The 23,754-nt window shown below is 35.9% G+C and overlaps 1 pseudogene; it reads left to right on the top strand.

Moving 5' to 3' along the window:
- Positions 1-23,754, top strand: part of LOC125174522 (B-cell CLL/lymphoma 7 protein family member C-like) — a 66,588-nt pseudogene that overhangs the window by 9,535 nt on the left and 33,299 nt on the right.

Below are 23,754 nucleotides of genomic sequence, written 5' to 3'. Positions count from 1 at the left end.
TCCTGATTGAACCAGAAATTCAGGTAAACAGGGCACAAGCAAATAATTATATGAGATTTGTTACAGGTAGCTAAAGGAGAAAAGGCAAACAAACATTTTCTCTAAAAAGAAGTTGATAGTCACACTTAAATAACTAGGGTCTATTAAAGAACTTAAAAAGTTTAACTCTTGGATCAATAGTAAAAAGGAATGGACAACATTTTAGAAGACAATAATGAAATCTGGCAAGCCTGAAAATGTTTAAATTCAATGTTGAATTCTACTTTTTTGGCATAAACTATAAAGTTGAAGGGATAAAAATGTTAGTATAGAAAAGAGCAATACTCACTTGTTTGTTGTTGGTCTCTTAACTTTTTATGGTTGCTCTAAGCAATAGCAGATATTTGTGAATACTAAAACTCATTTCAAACTTAAAAGCCTATTGGTTTAAAAAGGTGATATATTTCTTGATTAAAATAGTAATTGCTCTCAATTAAGCAAATGTACTTAGCAACTTCCAAAGGCGGATCAGTGCCATCTAGTGGCGAAACCAGTTAACAGATTATCCTTTCTGATCAATGTCAGTAGAGGGTGCCTATGATAGATACTATATATATATATATATATATATATATATATATATATATATATATTTTAATGTACATTTAGTTCCTAAAGAGATTTAATTCAGTGTACAATAATGAGACAAACATACAATAACTGCACTAAAATAAAAGCTTAATATTTAATGATTTAGTAAGGAATGAGGAATTATGTGTATCTAAGACATAGACATTGTGTGAAATATATAAGAAAGAAGCTTTAATGTATAAACAAGACCTTATACAGGGAAAGGATCATCAAATAGTTTTTTAAAATACAGTAGAATAAAGTATATTTTCAGTGTCAAGAGTGTGCTTAAGGTTATCGTAAGTAGGAGGGCTAATAATTCACAATAAAAGTTGATAATTTGTTTTTTTCTGTTTCCTTATAGGAAAGACTGGACAAAAATTTGATAGAATTTCAAACATGGCATTTAAGCTGGAGAAAAGAAGTTACCAAGCAAATTGCTTGATAACCAGAAGACTCCATGGAAAGCTATATAATTTTTCTCACTGCAGATCCTGGGTAATAGATAAAAATGTATGCCCCTACAGATGTTCATGAACTCTCTTACCATGAGGAGAAAAGAATGGACTAGATAAAATTAAGTTTCCTTTCAGGCTTTAATTGCGTTAAAAGCCACGTATCCTCCCTTATAATTCATCTTTTTGGTTTTGAGATAATATGCCTGTTTGACCCCACTGAAGTTCTGCCTTTTGTTAGTTCTCTTCCTGAGACTCCAATTAACTTTACAAAATTTCTCTTCAGTGAGGAAAATCTAGGCAAAAGGATTAATTTAGCTAACAATGCTCTAATATAAAAATCTCTGCAGGAGCTTTTTCTGACCTATTCCAGGGACTCTGCCAACTCAAATGCCGTGATGATGAAAGAGCTCTTCTTAGCCCAGGAGATAAGGGAAAAACCCATTGCATCAGATCCAATTGCTCTTAGAGGAAGTCAAAAGAATCCAAAATAGTCTTAATGTCTAAAATGCCACATTTTCTATCTAGAGACTAGGATCCAAAAGGGTACAGAAGGTTGACTTATCAGTGATGTAATTTTCTCAGCCTGATGAGGAAGGCTTTTATATATTCCAAACGAGCTTTGGAAAGGGAGAGCCATTCTTTTTCTCAGACACTCAGAGGAAACAATATGGATATGTGCGACACAGAGCTATGAATAAGACCACTCATGCAGCCTCTCTTGCCCCAATCCTAAGCATGATGACTTCTCTTGGTCTGCCTCGGAAACACAGAAGCAGCTGCAATTTCTTTCCTTCTCAAAAACCACTCACTCTTCAGTGAGACCCTTTGTTCCTTTCTTGCCCTGTATTCAACATGACCATGACATATAAATTAAGAAAGAAACATAAGGAACTGTGGTAATGTTGTCATTTTAAATTATTTTAAATTATTTTAAATTTCCTCATTGATGATACCAATGATGTCATAACTTTTTGAAACCACTTTTACACGGACCATCTTCAGATAACATATCATGATCAGGTACAAATGAAAATTACATGGTTATGGTTACTCGACAAATTTTACCTGGAAGCCCACATAAGTATAATGTGCATAATTAAATCATGACTGCTAATTCTTTGCAAAGAATGATACCAGAGGGCCTACGATAGATATGCACACACATGTACACAAGGCATACACATGTGCTCCTGCACAGGCTCACATGTGAACACCTATGCATATTTAGACATGCACCTATGTGCTCATGCAGACATATCTACCCTCATATTCCCTTCCTCTGACTTACAAGTTGAAAGCCCCCATATCATATTTATAATAAAAATAACAATAATCATTTTGGTGATCAATTTGCAGAGGCAATTTTCACCATATGGACCTTGGTCCAAATTCTAAAGGATTTGAATATAATGAATATTTAAAAATAAAGTTTTCATTTTAAATATGTGAATCATTTCATTCTAGAATATTATGAATTTTAAGTCATTGATAACTATGTATTGTCATAATTTAAATTATACAGTCACAATTTTCAGGGATTAATCAACCCGGTTTTTGTATAACATTGGTTCTTAACCACACTTTGCTTTTGTTGTTACTTAAAATATTTTCATTATCAAAAAACTTACTGACATTGAAAACTCATACAAAACATTTTTGTGACATTCATGTTAATCACATAAAAATTTAGTTTTAACATGTTTAAGCATGTACATCTCCTGAATGTATATGACTTTTCTAAGGAATTGGCTGAGGATATACTGTGGTACCTGATGCAACACTGAAGCCATGATAGTAAACATTCTTAGAAATAGTATCCTTTAGGGGCTACCTTTTCTCCTAATACCTGGGGGCAATTTCCATTCTGGCTGAGGTCTAAAATAAGTTAGTCATTCTTCACTCTAACTACAGCCTCATTCAATTTGCAAACAAAAATAAACATGGAATGCATCTGAATTTCCAGTCCTGAGAATCTTCTAGTTCCATTTTGTCTATTGACTCTCTCCTTGCTTCACTTCCTTTCCCCTCATGATTAAAGTCTAAGGTTCATCTGTGACCATAGCCACATTGTACCACTATTCTCGGTCTCCATGTGCCATTAATCTCCTTTCTCACTTGCTTGGCAAAACCACAACCACGTATCAGTCCAGCTCTTGGACCGCACATCTGCACATATGTATTAAATTCATTGTCAATAACCTTTACTTGGTCCTGAAGGAGAACAAGCAAATACAATTCTGTAGTAGCTCCCTCTCCCATTTCCAGGGGTTGAGACTATGCACCATTTCCCCCTCAGTCTGAAATCTTGGTTCCTTCATATCTCTGCTCTATCATCATAGGACCTTCAACTTATAAAAAAATAGAAACCATTGCATGAAAGTACCACTGATCTCCTCCACTGAATCTTTCAACTTGCATCTGTACTTCTACTTTTAGCTCTCCCTTCTATTAAAATGGTATTGCTTTGCCTTGAATAACTGGGTATTCTCTCTGCACTTCTCCATTGGATTACATCGATTCCAGACTTCTAGGGACCTGGAACTTTTGATGATAAGCCCTCATCCTTTTATGTTTAATTCTACCTATAGAGAAGCTGCTTAGGCTGACTCTGGAATCAGACAGACCTGGTGCTCTTTACAGTCTTGCTGCAATCCAGCTTACAATCCAGGGCAAGTTTACCAGCTAGCAATCCAGGGCAATATATTTAATGTCTTCAACCTCAGTTTCCTTACCTTACAATGGGAATAATAGTCGCAAATAAATACCTCACAGGATTGGAGTGATGAATGAATGAGAAAAACGGATCAGGTAAAAACCTGGCATGAATGTTTTTTTTTTTCATAAAATCTTGCTATTATTGTGCTTCCCAACTGGGTTCAAATAAACTTGTCCTATGGGGGGTGTGGGAGGACAGTAGTCTCCCTTAAGCTCAACACCTCTTGTCAATTACTATCTGATTTCACTCTTCTACTTCACTATGAAATTTCTTAAAAGCAGTGGTCTATTTCACGTCAATTGTCTCCCAACCTACTCCTTCTGGCTTTGACCTTCACCACTCTACTGCAAAGCCTCATAAAAATCACCAACATCAACTCCCTGTTGAAAGACTCTTATCTTAGTTGCTCTCTTGATAAGACAATGTTGGACATGCCTTACTTACTCATCCCCTCTCTTTTTTGGCCTCTCTGGACTCTGTTCATTATAGAATGTCCAGCACTCAGCTGGCACAATATATGACACATAATAGACACAGATACACAGATAAATATGTGTTGTATGACTTAATTAACATATGAATGACAGCTCCAGGGTCAAAGTCACCATTTATTTCTATAGAGTTTTCAGACTTTGGAATGGTCATTTCACTTAAGAAACAGCTGGAATTCTGAATTCCTTCTGAGGCAGTTAATTTCATATTAGACTTCTGGGGAGAGGCTAAAATCACATTAGTCTCTTAGGAACACTCTATATTAAGGATGTCCTAGAAAGAGAGAAGCCTTTAAGTTTACATTATGTAGCTTTCAAAGCTGTTGCACTTGGTCAGAAATAGGAAAGAGAAATGGTGAGATATTTCCATGAAGGCTCAAATTACACTATTTTGCAAAGTTTAAAATTTGCCCATCATTACCCATAAATTGCAGCTATACATTATAATTATTTAATCTACATTTCTTGTTAAACACTTAAATTATGTCACTTCACCAATTTACAGAAATTATGTGATTAGGTGTAATTATACTAAATAGCTGAACACAATTAAAAAATCCTACACGCGGGAAGTGTCATCTATAGTACAGTAATTTTTTTTTTCCCTCTTGACTCACTGTCCTTGGTCTCTGTCACAAGGAGATAAAGGCCGGCTCACTTCAAATGGGCTAAGAGAATTTCCAGCTTTCAGGTGACCTCTGGCTCAGGGGCACCTACAGCAAGTCTCTCCTTGCGGTAAGCATTATTTTCAGGCAACATGTGTGCAGTTAGTCCCGGAGCTTCTAACCAATAATAACAGCTTCAATGATGCTGACTCTGGTATCCTGTACAACTTGAGGGGCAAGCAGACCTATGAAGGACGGAGGGTTGGAAGTTTATCTTCAGATTTCTCTGCTTTAGAGACCTGTCAGAATGCTGGCTGTTCCCTCTCTGTTGTGAGGCAGCAGCATATGGTGGTTAAGCATACTAGAGCTGGGAATCTGGTTCAGATTCATTGCTTACTAAGCCATGTGAATGGACAATTCACCTCAAAGCAACTTTGTTTCTTCCACTATAAACTATGGGTGATGATCAGGGACAATGACTGTGGCCAATAACAGCACCATTGTAGATTTGAGTATGTATCACTATTTAAATCTTAGTTTAATAACACTTCCTCAGAGGCCTTCCCTGATCAACACTTTCCACTCTTCTGGCAATGTGTAACTGAGGGTTATGGGTTTATTAGGTTACTACTGCTCTCTTGTATGAGGCTCTGCATTTCACGAAAGTAGACAGGAATGATGTTTTCTTTTGGCCAGTACACTGCCCAGCATATAGAGAATGCTGAATGGATGAACAAATGATGAATGAATACTATACGTTTTCTTTTCTGCACTTTTCTCTTTGCTTTTCCTTTGTCTTTGGCCACAACCAAATAGTCCGTGTGGCTTCAATAGTGACCTGACAAACTCATTCATACTAAAGTCCTAGGGACGCTTTGCCAGGATCACAAGCATGACTTTGTAGAAAATCACTTTCTAAAAATATCTGCACATCATTATGCAAGCGATAGATGCTATTACTACCATCTGCACATTAAAAGAGAGTAGACTGTATCTGCAGTCCATGGATACCAGAACTCAGTGGGCTCAAGGGTTGGTGATAGAGTTTTCTGGGGGCTCAGCGCTCCCACAAACCAACCTCCTAAAATTCTGCCAGGTGTGAGACTGTTATGCCTGGGAACCAGGCTTGCCCTAACTAACCACAGGAACGGGTTCTGTTGCTGCAAACATCCACTGCCGTTTCTCCCCCAGGCATCCTCAGCTGCTTGTCTCACTCCGCTGTCCTCACTCCTCCCCAACATCCGACTCTGATTTCAGCATGTGGTTTCAACTATCTGTTCTGATTTTGACCATTTAAATCCACTTCCACTGTTTTTGCTCTTGTCTCACCCAGGAAAAAAAAATTACTAAATACAGGCGAATTGTACTTTTAGTCGCTTGGACACGCCCGAACAGATTAAAATATTAGTTCACATTTCATACCATAAAAGCTTTCTTTTCACAGACTCAGCAATGATGCCTTAAGGAATACCTGTTCCTTTGTGCATTTCTTTAATCTGATTTGACTAATACATGTTTAATTTATACAAAACTTTGCAGGAAAACACCTACTTTGCATAACTAATACCTTCAAATACCTTGTGAATTCATAGAGAAGTGAGTTTACACAATCTATAAGGCAATCTGAACAGCGAGAAGCGAATTAGAAAATTTTTTCTCTTATACACATCATCAAAATTAATGTCTAAAACCAATTGCGCTAGTTAATGTAAAGACATAAGAGATCCACAAAACTAAATTCAGAAAGATATTGTCTTTTTCTTCTCTCTGCTTTGAAACATAGCAAGCTATAAAAAATCTGCAAATTCTTGGTCACATAGAAATCTAAATTCTCCCTGTAGACAGAATATAATAGGAGAAAACCCAAATAAGTTCCATGTGTGAAATCCCTTTGGCCCACTTACCCAAGCAACTTCCCTTACACATTTTAGGAAAAGTCAGTTCATAGCACTTACTGAATACCAGGCTTCCGGTCTATTTCAACACAAACGAGATCCTTGGATTTTGCCTACCAAAATCCACACAAAAAAAGAAAAGTGATTGGTAGTGGGTTTTTCCCTTTCCTGACTCTCCCTTCTCTGACCTCACACAATTCTCACAAAGGTAGTTTAGATAATGCTTTGCTTTGATTTTTGCAAGTACGATGAGAAAACACCTATTTTCCATTTGCTACATTGTTCTGCCATCTGTAGGTCAGTGAGCAAACTTCTCAGAAAAATCTTTCATGGCACAGTTAAATGTAACCATTTTCATAATTTCTTACTTCTTGCAGAATTTTTCTTAAAAGGGTTTTTTTTTGAGGGGGTGGAGATGGTCGTAAATGAATGTGTAGATTTCTTGTATATTTCTAACAGTATGCCATTGTGGAAAAGACACTGTAATATGAAAAGGTCTGTCACTTATTCCTTAATTTTTTTCAAGTAAAACTGAAATCTTTACTAAAAATAATTCATCAAATTTTCATTTCTAAAAATTTTGCATATAGTTGCTAAATTTAAATGTAAGGTAAAAATATAGATAAAATGTAAGTTAAAAATAGAAGTGGAAATTTTCAAATTCTGATAGAAGTGGAAGAGAATCCTGCTATACTCAATTTTTTGAATGTATGCAGTTCATATTCCATACTTGTTTATATTTCTTTTAAAACAAGGAAAATATATGAAACCTGTTCCTATGCTTAACTGCTTCTTTAAACAATAACTAACTTTTGTGTGTTATTTTTCATATATCTTGTTTCCTTTTATCCCTGCCACAACCCTATCCATGGGTAGGACAACTATTATATAACTTCCAAATTTTTGTGAAATGGAAACACAAACTCAGTTGGCTCAACACTCAATGAGCACCCCAAGATCATACATCCACAAAGTGTCAAGCTGGGATTGATATCCAAGTCTTACCAATGTACTACATTAATTTCTTCTCATCTCCTCTATTTCTTCCAACAGAATGTCAGGATTTGCATTCAGTGACAATAACTAACCAGCCTGCAAGATATGTCTTCTGGAAACATATTTGAATATCTATCTCCATGAAGACAGAATTTCAAGTTTCACATGAATATAAACCAATATATCCTTTAGAGAATCTAGAGACATGTAAAAGAAATTAAAGTACTGTGTAGATATATTCCATTTATGTAGAAGATAGAAAATGATGTACAAGAGAAAATAAAGTAGATAAGAAAAGCCAGATTATTCATAGTAAACATAAATCTGGTTTAGGAAAGTTTAAATTCATATAAAGGTACCTAACACCAAAATACAAATGCACAAACATAAACAAAATATGTTGGTTTCTGAGGGAATATGAGGCATAAGGGGTAATACTTAAACACTGAGGATTGAGAGAGTACATGAGACCCAAAAAATTCATATGCTGAACTGTAATTCCTAGTGGCTGTATTGGGAAATGGTGCTTCTAAGGAAGTAGGGTTAAGTAGGGTTAAGATCATACAGGTCAGGCCCTGAACCAATAGGACTAATGCCATTTAGAAAAATACAGCAGAGTGCTCTCTCTCTCTCTCTGCCTCCTGATTGTGCACAAAGAAGAGATCACATGTACACACAGCAAGAAGGCAACAATCTGCAAACCAGGAAGCAAGCTAACACCAGAAACCAAATTTTCAAGCACCTTACTCATGGACTTGGCAGTCGCCAGACAGTGAGGAAACAAATATCTGTTGTGTAAGCCACCCAGTCTGCAGTATTGTGTTATAGCAGCGTAAATCGACTAAAACATAGGCTGAAGTTATGTTTAATACTAAGGTTTAGGGTTTTTCTTAACAGACAAGGAAATCCTAACTGTTTCACCTTCATTAAAACAAAGTGTTCAATATTTTTGTAACCAGCAAGAAGCAAAGCTAATGATGGCGGCTTCAACTTGCTTTATATATATATATATATATATATATTTTTTTTTTTTTTTTGGGGGGGGGTCCTATATGTAAGCTATGTGTCTTTTGACTGAGTCCCCTGTCTACCCTTTATTCTTTTATTTTGCCTTACTTCTGACCCAGAATACAGATAGCAAATGATCTATGGGTTATGATCTCTCTTACAACACTTGAGAGACAGTGTTATTAATTTTGAATAGCTTACAGAGAAGGGGAATAACACATCTCAAATGTGTTTCTATTGTCGAACCTTGGAAGCATAGCTAGTCAAGGGAGCAGTATCATCCTGTAGTCTACAGAAATACACAGAATGACTACAATTCTACAGAGAACAATAAATAAATGGTCAAATATTGAACCACTGAAATTCTGCCATTTCCCTAAAATTATGGCTTCGTATCTGATCTTTAGAATTTTATAATGGGGCCGCTTCCATCTTATCTGACAAGATCTTCTAAAGTGAATTTATCGTGTGCAATTTATTCCAGACCCTGACTGAATTAACTCACTTTGAGTCTTCCTTGGATGTGAACCCAAGAGGGAACATAGCCTTCTAAGGATCTTTTAGTTCAATAAAAGCTCCCAAATGGAAAATTCAGCATTCTAGGCCACTATCTGGATTTAAAACATCCCCTGAGGAACTCTGGATCTATAAACCAATCAACTGATTACTGTTATCCATTTATACTATTTTCTCTCATGCATCACTTCCATCTGGGGTTTTAATTGGCTTTTTATCTCATATTGACTATTTAATAGGACCATCATTCTTATTTTTTTATTTATTAATGCCATACATTTATATTAAAAGCAAAAACAAGTCTCAGTTCATTAACATAGAAAAGTGATGGGAATGAAAGCACTTTCTAAAAAGTGTAATTTTTCTCAAAAAGTATCAGTCATGAAGCCTCTTACAGGTGAAATTGGGAGTGTAAAGAACTTTATAAGAAGTGGGACAAAAGAAGAGGTATCAATCATGGAGCCACTTAGGGGTGAAGTTTGGAACTTGTTCCTTCAGGGTATAGAGGCTAATGTTTCAGCTGAATTTAATTTATCATCCTATTGGAGTGACAGTTCCAAATGTGTTAGTCCCTTGTGGAATATGCAAATGAATGTCATGTTAAGAGTCTGAAAATAATTTCACAGACACCTGGATAAAAATATATTAAAATAGATAATGTTACAGCTCAGACATTCTTTCACATAGATGTGTTTAAACATAAAATGATGAATACATGTTTTAAAATGCAAGACTGTTTCTTTTCTTTGGAAAAGAGGATACCTATCCCCAAGCTACCTAGTGACACTGACCAATGAAAATAAGCAATTAATTTTTAAAAAGAAGAAAAACAGAGGGGCACATGGGTAGCTCAGTCGTTTAAGCATCCGGCTGTTGATTTCAGCTCTGGTCATGATCCCAGGGTTGTGTGACCCAGTCCCGCATCCTGCTCTGTGCTGACAGCGTGGAGCCTGCTTGGGATTCTCTCACTTTCTTCCCCCATACCCCTCTTGTGCTTTCTCTTTCTCTCTCAAAATAAATCAATAAACATTTTTTTTTTAAAAAGAAGAAAAACATAATATCTATATTTCACTTCTTTGGGAGGGACAGTCATTAAAATATAAACAATTTTGGTCTAATTTAATACTATTTTGAACCTTAAGATACATGCATATTTTAAAGAGCCATGCATAAAATAATTAGTTGTCACATAAGCTGGTATTTGATATACAAGTATTGGCCATTTGTAAGATACTTTATGGTATCGCTGTTTAATTGTCTTATGCAGGAATGCAGCATCTCAAGTTCAAGATTTTTTTAATTTTTGCAATCTTGAAAATTTGATATTTTAAAAGTTATTTGAACTCAGCTCTTAGTTGGAATAATGGTTGGGCATGTATTTCATTTTTCCTGTTCATATTAATAGAAATTAATAATACCTTTTTTCATACTTTACTTGATAGTCAAAAGTGGTTTAAATTCAATCCTGGAGAAAATCTGTCATCCTCTTCAATAGCTTTCATTGGACGAACATTTGAAGGTCATATGCAACAATGAGAATTAAAATATACCAATCAATTAGCTTTGGCGGTAAACTTTTGCCTTACAGTTCTTTGTTCTTATTGAAAAGATACGTATTTAAGGAGGATTTTCAATGTGATTTATGCATTTGTCCATTCTCTGATTCATTTATTCAACATTAATTTATTCGTTGTCAACTGTAGTTAAAACATAGTCTTAAACATCACAGGAAGAAAAAACTTGTGACTTCAAATCTATTAGGGAAACTCAGATAGTCAACAAATGCATGATAAAGTGGTATAAACTGGACATGAATCTCACGTTTAGGTATGTGCAAGATGCCTCTTAGTTGGAGGGGCAGGGGAAACTTCTATGGGTTGTTAAGGCTCATACAAGTAAGTTGGCGACTCAACAGTCTGATGAGAACAAGATAGTTTTGAGGAGGTGAGGAAAGGCAACAGGCTCATGCTAGAAGGATTGGGCCTACTGTGGATGGACTCCAAGCTGCAGAGTAATCTGCGGCCCAATGGGGTGAAGTGAAATTGCTACTTCTTAACGATGAGATTGTGACTGCTCATTAGCCAGAAGAGTGCACCTCCCTGCCAGTTCCAGGACAAGGGCAAAAGGCCCAATAAGAGAAATATCGACACTTCAGTTCCAGGGCTCAGAGTTGAAAGAGTCACCAGCCAGTGGCCCTGAAGATAACGGCAAAGTCTATCTCCTTCTGAGAAATTCTATGATTCTTAGGGGCCCCCAGGGCTGCAGTTCAGGTTGGGACCAGGACAGAAGTTCACAAGAGGAAACTTAGGCGAACTGGGAATACCCCTGGAAGAGGAAAAGCTGATGTCTGTAGATGGTTAAATAGAATAGCATTGGTCTTTAGTCCTCCCAGCACTGACAGCGTTCACATTTTGCAGACTAGGAAGCTACAGCTGGAACAAGCTAAGCGATTAACATCACATAAGCAGGAAATGATACAACGAGACCTTCAACCCAAGCCTCCTATTTCCCAAATCCTGTTTCACTCCAAATACAGTAGCATGTTGCACACCAACTAATGTGAAATAAATCTGTTGGGATATTAGAAGTTTAGATCAGATGGTCTATTTATATATTGGAATAGCTTGAAAGATCTACCAAGGCTTTGAGCAGACCATTAACAGGCACGTGTCTATTAAATCAGCATTTTCCACTGGCATTGAGAGTGTCTGAAACATGAAGCCACAGTTGGCCGCTGAAAAATGTACGGATTTAATTAGAAGCCAAAAGCTGAACACTGATGAACATCTGAGACGCTTCTCTTCAGTTCTACTAGATAATAATAGTATTACAAATTTTACTTAGAAAACAGGGATTTCTACATTTACAAAAAGGACTACTGATAAATGTGAAAACATGATACTGTAGCTGGTTTGTATTTGAAGCTTAAAATGCATATGAAAGAATTAAGAGCTTCCTCAGAAGTGCATAGCAAGTATACATTATAGACTGGATTTGGGCCTGAGTGCCATGAATTTTCACAGAAGTTAGAGTGCAAGTGACATCAAAAAGTCTGGAGGGTTTATCTTCTCTGAAAAATGTCTGTTCAGGTCGTCTGCTCATTTTTAAAGTGGATTGCTGATTTTGGTGTTGAGTTGTAGGAGTTCTTTATATATTTTGGATATTAACCTTTTATCAGATATATCATTTGCAAATTATCTCCTCCCATTCAGTAGGTGGCCTTTTTGCTTTGTTGATGGTTTCTTTTGCTGTGAAAAGCTTTTTATTTTGACGTAGTCCTGTTAGCTTATTTTTGCTTTTGTTTCCCTTGCCTTAGGAGATTATCTAGAAAAATGTTGCTATGGCCAATATCAGAGGGATGACTGCCTATGCTCTCTTCTGCGGTTTTTATGATTTTAGGTCTCACATTTAGAGTTTTTGAGTTTAAACTCCATTTTAAGTTTATTTTGTGTATAGTCTTGGATGGCCAACAGACACATAAAAAGATGTTTAACATCACTAATGAGATTATCAGGGAAACACAAATTAAAACCACAATGAGATATCACCACATACTTGTCACAATGGCTAAAATTTAAAAAAACAAAGAATAACAATTATTGGCAAAGATGATGAGAAAAAGGAACCCTCATACGCTATTGCTGGGAATGTAAATTGGTACAACTACTGTGGAAAACAGTATGTGGTTCCTCAAATAATTAATAATAGAAATACCATAGAATGCAACAATTCCACTACTGGGTATTTACCCAAAGAAAATGAAAACACTAATTTGAAAAGGTACATGCATTCCTATGTTTATTGCAACATTATTTATAATATCTAAGATATGGAAGCAGCCCAAGCGTCCATCAATACATGAATGGATAAGGAAGATGTAACACACACACACACACACACACACACACACACACACACACACTGAAATATTATGCAGCCATAAAACAGGATGAGATCCGGCTATTTGTGACAACGTTGATGGACCTAGAGAGTGCTATGCTAAGTGAAATAAGCCAAATTGAGAAAGACAAATACCATAGGATCTTACTCATACGTGGCAAAAAAAAAAAAAAAAAACAAATGAGTAAACAAAAAGCAGAATCAGATTTAAAAATACAAAGAACAAACTGATAGTGGCCAGAGGAGAGGGGTTTGGGGATGGGCCAAATGAGTGAAGGGGAGCAGGAGATACTGGCTTCCAGTTATGAAATGAATAATTCAGGGGACAGCATAAAGAATATAGTCAATGAGGGGGGCGCCTGGGTGGCTCAGTCGGTTAAGCGTCCGACTTCAGCCAGGTCACGATCTCGCGGTCTGCGAGTTCGAACCCCGCGTCGGGCTCTGTGCTGACGGCTCAGAGCCTGGAGCCTGTTTCCGATTCTGTGTCTCCCTCTCTCTCTGCCCCTCCCCCGTTCATGCTCTGTCTCTCTCTGTCCCAAAAATAAATAAACGTTCAAAAAAAAAATTTAAAAAAAAAATAAAAAAAAAGAATATAGTCAATGATATTGTAACACCTTATATACTGACAGTTGGTAGCTACACTCTTAATGAACCTAGCACCATGTATAAACTTGTGGAATCACCAGGTTGTACACCTGAAACTAATGTAACATTGTGTCAACTATACTCAAATTAAAATGAAATGGTCTGGAGGGTTAGTTTTGCTTTGGGAATCAGTATCCATATTATACATTATTTCCAATGCATTTAACTTTATTATTTTAAGTTTAACTAGCTAAAGGTTGCTATTTTAATATATTTTAAAATATATTTTAATATATTTTAATATCTTCCAAATATTTTCAAAACCTCTTCCTCTTATCTAAGACTGAACTTAATTCATTTTTGAGTTTCCCAATCAATTGGGACCCATGTAGAAACTACACAGTCCTTCTTCTTTCCCAAACCTCTGCATTGTATATAACACCGCTTACATCTAGTTACTAATGAAGGGTCCACCAGAAGCCGACATTATGACTTAGGTCTCTAGAATGATCGTCTTCAGAAGCTTTTGTCAGAAGTTCTTTTTCAAATATGTTTACTGATGCCTCAAGTTCTAAAATTTAAATCCACTCATTTACTCCATGTTAAAAAGACAATATGTAATGACTAGTATTTTAAGCTTAAAAGTAGGAAAAACGAGTTTAACAGTTATTATTCAAACTTGTGTTTAATTGAGGAGAGGCTGGTTAGAAAAGAATGGACGGAGCGATTATTTCAAAGTAGGAAAAACGAGTTTAATAGTTATCATTCAAACTTGTGTTTAATTGAGGAGAGGCCTGGTTAGAAAAGAATGGACGAAGAGATTATTTCAAGGGAAATCAAAAACAGGAGGCCAAGATTTAGGGTAACCGCCTCCACTTTAATTCATCAAATGGCAGAAACACATACCATCAACAACTGCACTGTTTGGGGAACATTAAAAATATATGACTAGATCATTAAGCAAAATATATAGCAGAGCTCTAAGATGATAAGATGATTAAGAAGTCAACCTGCTGAGAAAAGCAAGTTTTTCAATAGACCGAACAAACCTGATGGCTGCTTATTGTATTTGCGGTCTTTTAAAAAAATATATTCTTTTCATCTTTATGTGGTGACAGCCATAATTTAATAAAAAGAGGAAAAAATACACAAGTCTTTCAAATAAATGTCAAGCCGTATTTAAAGATGTTATTTAATCGGTTGCCAGGGTATTAAAAAGTTCATTTTCTTGCCACCTAAAGTGTTCTGGCAGAAATTAAAAATTTAACAGCTTTTCTCCAATAATTTCTTGACAGAATATAACATTGTACAAATAATCAAATCCTGCCAAATATCTTTAAGGAAACAGCAAGGGTATTTAGATAACGTTTCTATTTATACAATTATTCTAATACAAAATGATTTTTAGTAGTAGTCAGGGACTTAATTGAGCAACGAGCAGAAAAACCATTGCAGAACCACTTTCCAGTAGAACTGCACTTCTTTTATTCTGAAATATTACTCCCTACTTTATTTCTAATTAATTTATTAGATGTAGTTTCTGCCCCACATGCATGTTTATACTCTTCATTATCTCGGTGTCATATATTATTTTGTCCATAGTGTCACTTAGTAATTCATCACAGTTTGCACTAATGAGGAAAGGTGGTCATTAAGAGCAGCTAAGTGCTGTTCCCTTGATATACACAGCGGCCTCGCTCATCAGAGCCCAACTGCTCTGGTTCTGTGTGTTCCAGCCACCCTCCTCTGTTATCTTAATTTCCAGATTGAGTGATGTGTTCCTGCCAGCACATCAACGATAAACCTGAACATGTCAAATGTTTAAAATTTGATAATCCAAACAATATAGACCAAGGACTGGACTATTTTAACAAAGCAGATTAGCAGGGTTTCCGTAACAAGGTAAAATCCTGACTAATTGGCGGGACGGTTCTGATGCTGACTCTCATGAATTCTTCCTCAGTGCACCTCCAACCCCACCTCCACCACCGCCCACATTACCTCCTCCATGCACTTACACTTTTGATTGCAGAGAAAGTAAATATTTAATGTGCTTTTAAGTTATATATTTGTTTAAGGCAGATATGGAATCAACTTCCTCCCCACCTGTTCCTCCCTCCCCCCTCTCTCCCTCCTCCCCCCTCTCACAGGCGTGCAAGTGCGCGCGCGCGCGCGCGCGCACACAAACACACACACACACACACACACACACACACACACACACACACACACCACTCTAGGTCTTAAGTAGGGTTGCCTTATAAGCATCCAGAAGTAAGTAGCTGGTCTGGGAAGTCTCTTTTCACATGCCCTCCACCTTGTCCGAAGTGTCTTGTCCTGTGTCTAACGTTGCAGCGCCCCCACCAGGCATGCCTTCCTAGCTGCACTTTAGAATCAGCACTGTTACCTCCCACTCCACTAAAACTTCCTGTTTCTGTCCCTGAATTTCTCAGGATTTTGCTTGGCTTTCACCCTACATGTAAGTTCATACACTGGGGTGGAGAATCTATGATTGATCCTGAGAATATATAAAAAATTCTTCTCGTATTCTCTTTTTCACAAAATGCTCCAAAATTTGTTCTAAAACACTGATTAATAAGGCATTTCATCAAGCTATTTTAATCTCTTTCTCTATGGAATTCTGTTACTTATCGCAATTAATCAGAGGCTGCCTTGGGAGGTCTTTTTTTATGTTCCTATTTTTTTAATTGCATGCATTAAGTGTTATAATTCCATGTCTTTGCACTTTATATGCTCAGAAGAAAAGTAAACTTCTTGCAGGAACAACTAGTTGCAATACTGTTGCATCCTTGATTCAGTGTAGCATGATACTTTGGTGCCCAGCAGAATGCAAAGAGCACTGGAGCAGGGGAAGGCCTGAAGTCTAGCACCAGTTATGTCTCTTTCTGTGCAAACTTGAACAAGCAACTTAACACCTTAAATCTGAGCTGGCCTTTTGACTCTTATTTTAAGTAAAACAATGTGACAGTGTGCCCTTGCCATGTCAAGGCTCTGAGAAGCCTTGAGCACTTCTGCTGATTCTCTCTTGGAATTATGCCCCTGCTATAATAATAAGACTAAGATCCCCTGCCTGAGGATGAGGGGCAATGTGGAACTAAGACAAATATCCAGCGGAGGCCTTCCTAGATTAGCCAGTTTTCAGCCAACTCTCCAGTTGACTGAAGATGCATGAACAAACTCAGCTGAGTTCTGGTGAGTGTGGCTGCTGAGTGTGGTCTCCATCAGCAGAGACACCCAGATGACTCTAGTTTTGTGAAATAATACAAATGGGTTGTTATAAACCATAAACTTTAGTATGATTTGTGATGCAACAATAGTTAACTGATCCAGAAGTAATTTGGTTTTGGTTTTTTTTTGTTGTTGTTTTTTTGTGTTTTTTTTTCAGTAGGATAATTCTTGGCTGTGTGAGACACTGTCACTGTTTCTCCCTCCTGGCTAACTGTGCCAGTTTATCCTGCATGTATTCAACCGCCACTTCTATGTTCATGTCACTTTTAGTATCATCTTCCACCCTAATGTCTTACCTAATCTCTAGCCTCATATAATGGAGGTGCACTCAGATCATGACCAAGGTCCAATAACAGGACTTAAGGCAAAACTGTATACTATGAAAACCATACTTGAAGCTTTATTATTTTGCCTATAAATGAAAGAATTCATGGCCTTATATATGAAACTCTATACGTTAACATGCATGTATAAATATATATTTATAGTGATATGCACATTATCAGGAATACATGTACCAAGTGTAGTTTTGTATATCTCCTCAAATTTAATACGTTCAAATGGAACTCATTATTTCTCCATAAAACCCAGCTCTATCCCCACAGCCTCATTTTCTCATGTTTCACAATCATTTTCTAATCTTCAGTTCACCTCTTCTATTTACTTAGATATCTTTATTCTCCATTTTACTATCACCAGTTTAGTCTAACTCTTATCACTTCACACCTATATTATTGCATCTTTCATCAGGCAGGAAGATAAAAGAACAGATCATCGAATCAGATCTCACATTAAGTTGGAGAAAGAGGTAGCACTTTGAATGACACAATCAGGGAGCTATACCCCATTCTTTTCCCCTAAACATCAAAGAGTTGGAATAGTGATTGAAACTAGGAAAAAAAAAACTTGATCAAGAATGTATTTGAAAAGCAGTGCACTTAGTGACAATGCACCTACTGTACAATATAGAATTAATGACTTTTGGCAAGAAAAAAATCAATAGAGGTAGGAATAATGATAGAGGTATACTTAAAGAAAAGTCGACAGACTCATTTGGCTAAGATAGATTTGTGTGGCAAGGCATTTGGAACATAAATTTTGAAAGATATGATATGACCGGATTTTCAAAGGTTTTGATTTTCAAAGGCTTAAGATGTTGGACACAGTTACAATAGATGCTGTTAATTAAACAATTTTCTGGTAAAATAATTTGACGATATTGAATATAGCCCCAGGATATAAAGAAAGACTTAATGTAAGGAAAGACTTAATGTTTCCTAGGCCAGATGTTATTAAAATTGAAGCTGAAGTTATGATTCTTAGTAAGGCTGATACTTTCCTAACATTTTCTCTTACACATGTGGTCACTGAACCAAGTTTCACTGCAGTCTCAATTTATACCCTTAAGTTTTTTGACTAATAACTGGTCTCTCATGATATATGGTGTCTGTTTCTCTAAAACAATGACATCTAATTTCTGTGCATTTTTTTATCTTATTTTATTCCTTCCATTCTAATTCCTTTTAATCAATTCTTAGTTGTCAAGGTGCATAAGCGATGAGATATGTATTTAGATGCTGGCATTTTCCAGCAGGCCTTTGTATTTCAGCTATTTTCCCCTTGTTCAGAATCTACCTCCTAAGAAACAGAAAGAGGAAACAGCTCTAGGGAGGACTCATGTAATCGTAGATACCAAGGACAGCTGAAAGAGTTGATGCTAATATATGATGGAAGACAGAGTTCACATTAAAAAATAGGAGTCCTCAATGGGCTGCTAGGGAAAAAAGGAATTACCTATTAGCAATTCAAAAAGAGCTTCCTATTATACAAATCTTTATATGTAGGTTAATTGCCTGCCAAGATTTCCTTTTAAATCAAAGTTAAAGTATGCAAGATCGATGCCATACAATGAAATGTCATTATTTTTGACTACCTCGAAAGCTGCATAGAGCTTTTGTACTGATTTTATTCCACTTGGGAGCTGTAAGTATTCTTTCTTTCCTTTTATTTATTTATTTATTTATTTATTTGTTTGTTTGTTTGTTTGTTTGTTTGATTTATTTACCTAGTTACACACACACAAACACACACACACAACTTTTAACTGTGAAAAGTTGATAATAGGATGAGAAAAAAATTTCTATAACACTGTCCATGTTTGAAAATGTGAGAATAAGTAATTTTATCTACGTTTTTTCTAATTGAAATGTAATAATTGGCATTGAACAGTTAGAAGCTAAGTAAAAAATGGACCTGGTGGCTCGGGCTCATGGGATTCTTAAAGATGGTGTATTATAAACACATCCATGACAGCTAGTCTCATCTCTCTGTTCCTTTCAGTTCTGCTCTTCTTTGAGAACTGGAATTAAGCCACATTTTCCACCTTTCTTTCCTTGGCCCAATTGTCGCCAGAAAGAAACATTTTTTAGTCTGTTAAGCTATATAGCAAACCTGGATAAGAAAAGTAGGCATGGCAGTTTCCATGTCCCTTTCAAAACCCATGTACTCACATAGCTCATGTCACATTTAGCTTCTACACGAGTAATTTCCTCTTCCTTCAGGTGTTAAGTTTCATTAAATGAACTGCTGGTATAGAAGATGGGACAGGTCAGTTAACTGCCCCTTTAACTGTGAGTAGCTTCGTGTTTGTTTGCTTGTTTGTTTGGTTTTGTTTTGTTGTTGTGTGTGTGAGATTTACAATGTAAATGTGATTTTTTTCTAAAAAAGATTAGACAATACACCAAAGTAACAGTTTGTGCCATATGCCTTATATATTTATTTAGTTGTTTATTTGGGGAATTGTTGGTTTAATTTAGAGATAATTTCAATTTTTTTCATAGCAGATGGACTGGATATATCACATATGCAGTGCATCAAAACATCTTATTCACTTATAAACAAGCTATTGAGAGCAGTCAACTGATGCCAAAAAGAAAATGCTGGTGGGTTAACTGACAATTTAATAATATCTCAGAGCTGTAGAAAATAGCTAATCCTTTCATTACTTTGTTTTTTGAAGTTAAGACTCTTTCTACTATTTCTATACCTGATACTGAGTTTGAATGTGTTATTCTTCAAATAGTTTTATCACACTGTATCCTCTAAGTTTAACATTCTATTTTTGAATTCTACATATGCATAGAAAGCACAATGATCAAAATTATTTTCTTAGATTTATGTCTTAAAATGCATAGAAAAAATAAATATAAGACATATATCCAACTGAACACACTAGAGATGAAAACACTATATAAATAGCCATTCATCTGTTAGATGTTTATATCAGGGAGTAAAGGCCAGTTACATAATAATTGGAAAAAATTAAGAAGTTATGATAAAGAGAGCATATAAATCAGAGAAAATTCAATTAGGCCCAGAACAGATTTTTAAATTATTATATTACGAGCTATATGAGAGTTTATCACTAAACAATAAAGCTGAGTTTAATTTTGAATACTTCCTTCTCAGGATTACTTGCCTAATCCCTTTTAGCAAGTCAAATATGACATTACGCCCTAAATGTTGCTTTAAGATCTATTTATGTTTAGGTTATGAAAATTATATATACACACACATTGTTTTCAAGTATTTATGGACATATTCATGATTACATAGAAGTATACATTATGAATCTGTTAAGAAAAATATGGTCTCAGGGGCGCCTGGGTGGCTCAGGTGGTTAAGCATTCGATTCTTGAATTCCACTTATGTCATGATATTATGGTTGGTTCCTGAGATTGAGCCCTGTGTAGGGGCTCTGCATTGACAGTGTGGAGCCTGCTTGAGATTCTCTCTCTCCCCATCTCTCTGTCCCCGCCCCCTGCTCATGCTGGCTCTCTCTCTTTCAAAATAAATAAATAGACTTAAAAGATAATTAAAAAAAATAAGATGGTCTCATAATACCTATTTTAAGAAGAGAAGGCATGAGGTGCAGTCAGTCATTCCTTGGAAAACTTTGTCCAATAGAGGAAAGTTCAGTAACTTCTCTTGCTTTCTTCTTGTATCAAATTTCATTGGCAGACTAGTTTCAATTTGATGATACTGTGACAATGACAATAATGTTGCCCTAAAATTAAGGTCAGCTACTCTGAAATGAGGAGTGCCCAAGAATGCTTGGTTGTCTATAGTCATATGTTCAGAAAGATCCATCCCAAATATGGGTGAGAATAATTTTCATTCATAAGAACTTTGTATTTCTTAAATTTTGACACTTGAAGTTAAGTTTGAATTAAAAAGCAAAAAACAGAGAAGAAACCCAATATGTATTTATCAAATATTAGATGGTTTTAGTTACCTTTAAGTTTTCTGTATGTATGTAAGTCCTAAATCCTATAGCTTCTTTTGTGCAAGTGTCACAAATATTTGGAAATTCCTTTTTTTAGGGCTGCAAATTCAGGAAGTTTATGACCATGGCACCGGAGCTGAAGAGCATAGGGACTGGTATGTTGGTCAAGATAAAGTCCTGCTGAACAGGATTTTTTTTTTTTATAAGTCAGTATCATCATTGTAATGTTGCATGGCTGCAGAGAATATCTCTGTGCCTCCGTGGGTTATCTTTCCACAAGACCAGCTAATCCTAAAGGCGACATAAAGTTTGCTGGATAAAAATGTGAAACCTGAAACTCTCATTCAATAATCAGTCGTGAATTTGAAACTACTTATGAAACCTCCCCGGGCTAGAGCTGGACTGTGAAAAGAAACACTCTCACTGGGTCCTTTTGAATGAGTTGCTAGCTGGTAAAATATAGAAAAAAGTAAAAATGACTTAACTGACAGATGCAAGAACAAATGGACAAATAAGCAAACAAAAACAGATATGCAAATTTTCTAGTGAAGAAATAGAATACTTCAAGGAGATAGCTTCCAGAAATATAGATCTTCAAGGGATAAAAGCTATAATAAGGAGTCAGCTTGCATGTTGCAGATTTAGAAACAATTAAAATGCTCTTTACAAATTAAACATTTTAATGATTCCTTTTTGTAAAATAATTGAACAGGGCAAGATATTGAATCCAATGTGCCAATGTGAATTTCTTGTTTCTGACCATTTCAGGAAAATAGTTGAAGATTCCCCATATCAAATGCCTGGGTGCTATGGGATCACAGTATTTTTTTACCCACTATTATTACCTGAGATTGTTTTTCACATGAGCTATTTGAGGATGTTTTAATTAGAAACAAACACAGCACATCAGAATGTGTGATTTACTTAAAAATATATGGGAAAAGAGCCTGCTGTGAACAGCAGTTTATACAGAATTCCAGAGATTCTGTCCACCTACTGATTCATTTACCCAAATACATACATACATATACATATATATGTATATATATTTTATATTATATATTATTATATATAATATATGTATTATATTTATATATTTTATATTTTTACGTATAATGTATTTATATACAATAATATATATTATATTTATATATTTATGTATAATATATATCATATATAATATATTTTTATATATCTTATATATGTGTCTATATATATTATTTTCATATAAACTTACCATGTAATGGAGAATTAAAAAGACAGCAGGGAAGAAAAAATAAGTATTACTGCTATGCTGGTAGTATTGAAGTTGGTCCATTTATGAACAGAAGAAGACATAACAGATACGAGAGCAAAAATCCCACTCGTTGGAAATTATGGAAGACTTACTATCGACCAATAGGGTAAGGTCAAGAGTGAGCTCCCAATAAGATCTATGTTCTTTGTCAATTACTGAGCTGGATGTGAGGCAGCAAACCATGGTTCAGAGATGCTCTTCGTGGTCCTGTTACAGCTGACAGGGTGGGCAAGTGGAGGCCTAGCGTGGACAAAGCACCAATGCACAGAGGCTGCCTGGGTCAGGGGATGGGGAGCTCCGCTTCCAAATAAACTGCCTGTGCTAAGGTGAATAGATTAGAGTCATGTCACAGAGAATTTTGAAGCTGGATAAAGGACTTTGGGCTTCATTATCCAGTGTGATGGAGTACACACATTTTACATAGTATGAAAGGTTATGTCTTGGGGTGTAAAAAGATAATACTGGAACTATTTTTTTTTTTTTGGTATCAGTAGACCAGAAAATAGCAATGGAAACAGTAGTAGCAGTAACTTATTAATACGAGATTGAGTTCTTCATCAATGACATTTTAATTTTTTAATGTTTATTTATTTATTTTGAAAGAGAGAGGGTGAAAGCACAAGTGAGGGAGGGGCAGAGAGAGGAAAGAGAGAATCCCAGGCAGGCTCTGCAGGGTCATCACAGAGCCTGATGCAGGGCTCAAACTCACATGCGGGGCTCAAACTCACAAACGGGGGGATCATGATCTGAACCCATATCTTGATGAACTGTGCCACCTAGGCGCCCCCATCAGTATTATTGAGTAAAAACAATTCCTATACAAAAATCAAAAGAAGATTGTGTTCAAAGTGCTATTTAAAATACAACTTTACCTGCATGTATATATGTGTATATACATATATTGCCTTTAAATAATATATATCATTCAAATATTTATTATAGTAAAATGCCATCGTGGTTAGCAAGATATTTTTGAAATGACTTATTTCATATTGATCTCATTTAAAAAAATAATATTTATTTTTTTGAGAGAGAGGCAGCGCACAAGCGAGGGAGGGCAGAGAGAGAGACACAGAATCCAAAGCAGGCTCCAGGCTCCGAGCAGTCAGCACACAGACCCATGCGGGGCTTGAACTTACAAACC

Source organism: Prionailurus viverrinus, chromosome C2, assembly GCF_022837055.1.
Source record: "Prionailurus viverrinus isolate Anna chromosome C2, UM_Priviv_1.0, whole genome shotgun sequence".
Taxonomy (NCBI): domain Eukaryota; kingdom Metazoa; phylum Chordata; class Mammalia; order Carnivora; family Felidae; genus Prionailurus; species Prionailurus viverrinus.
Note: the sequence above shows the minus strand (reverse complement) of the source record. Positions and strands in the feature narration are given on the sequence as shown.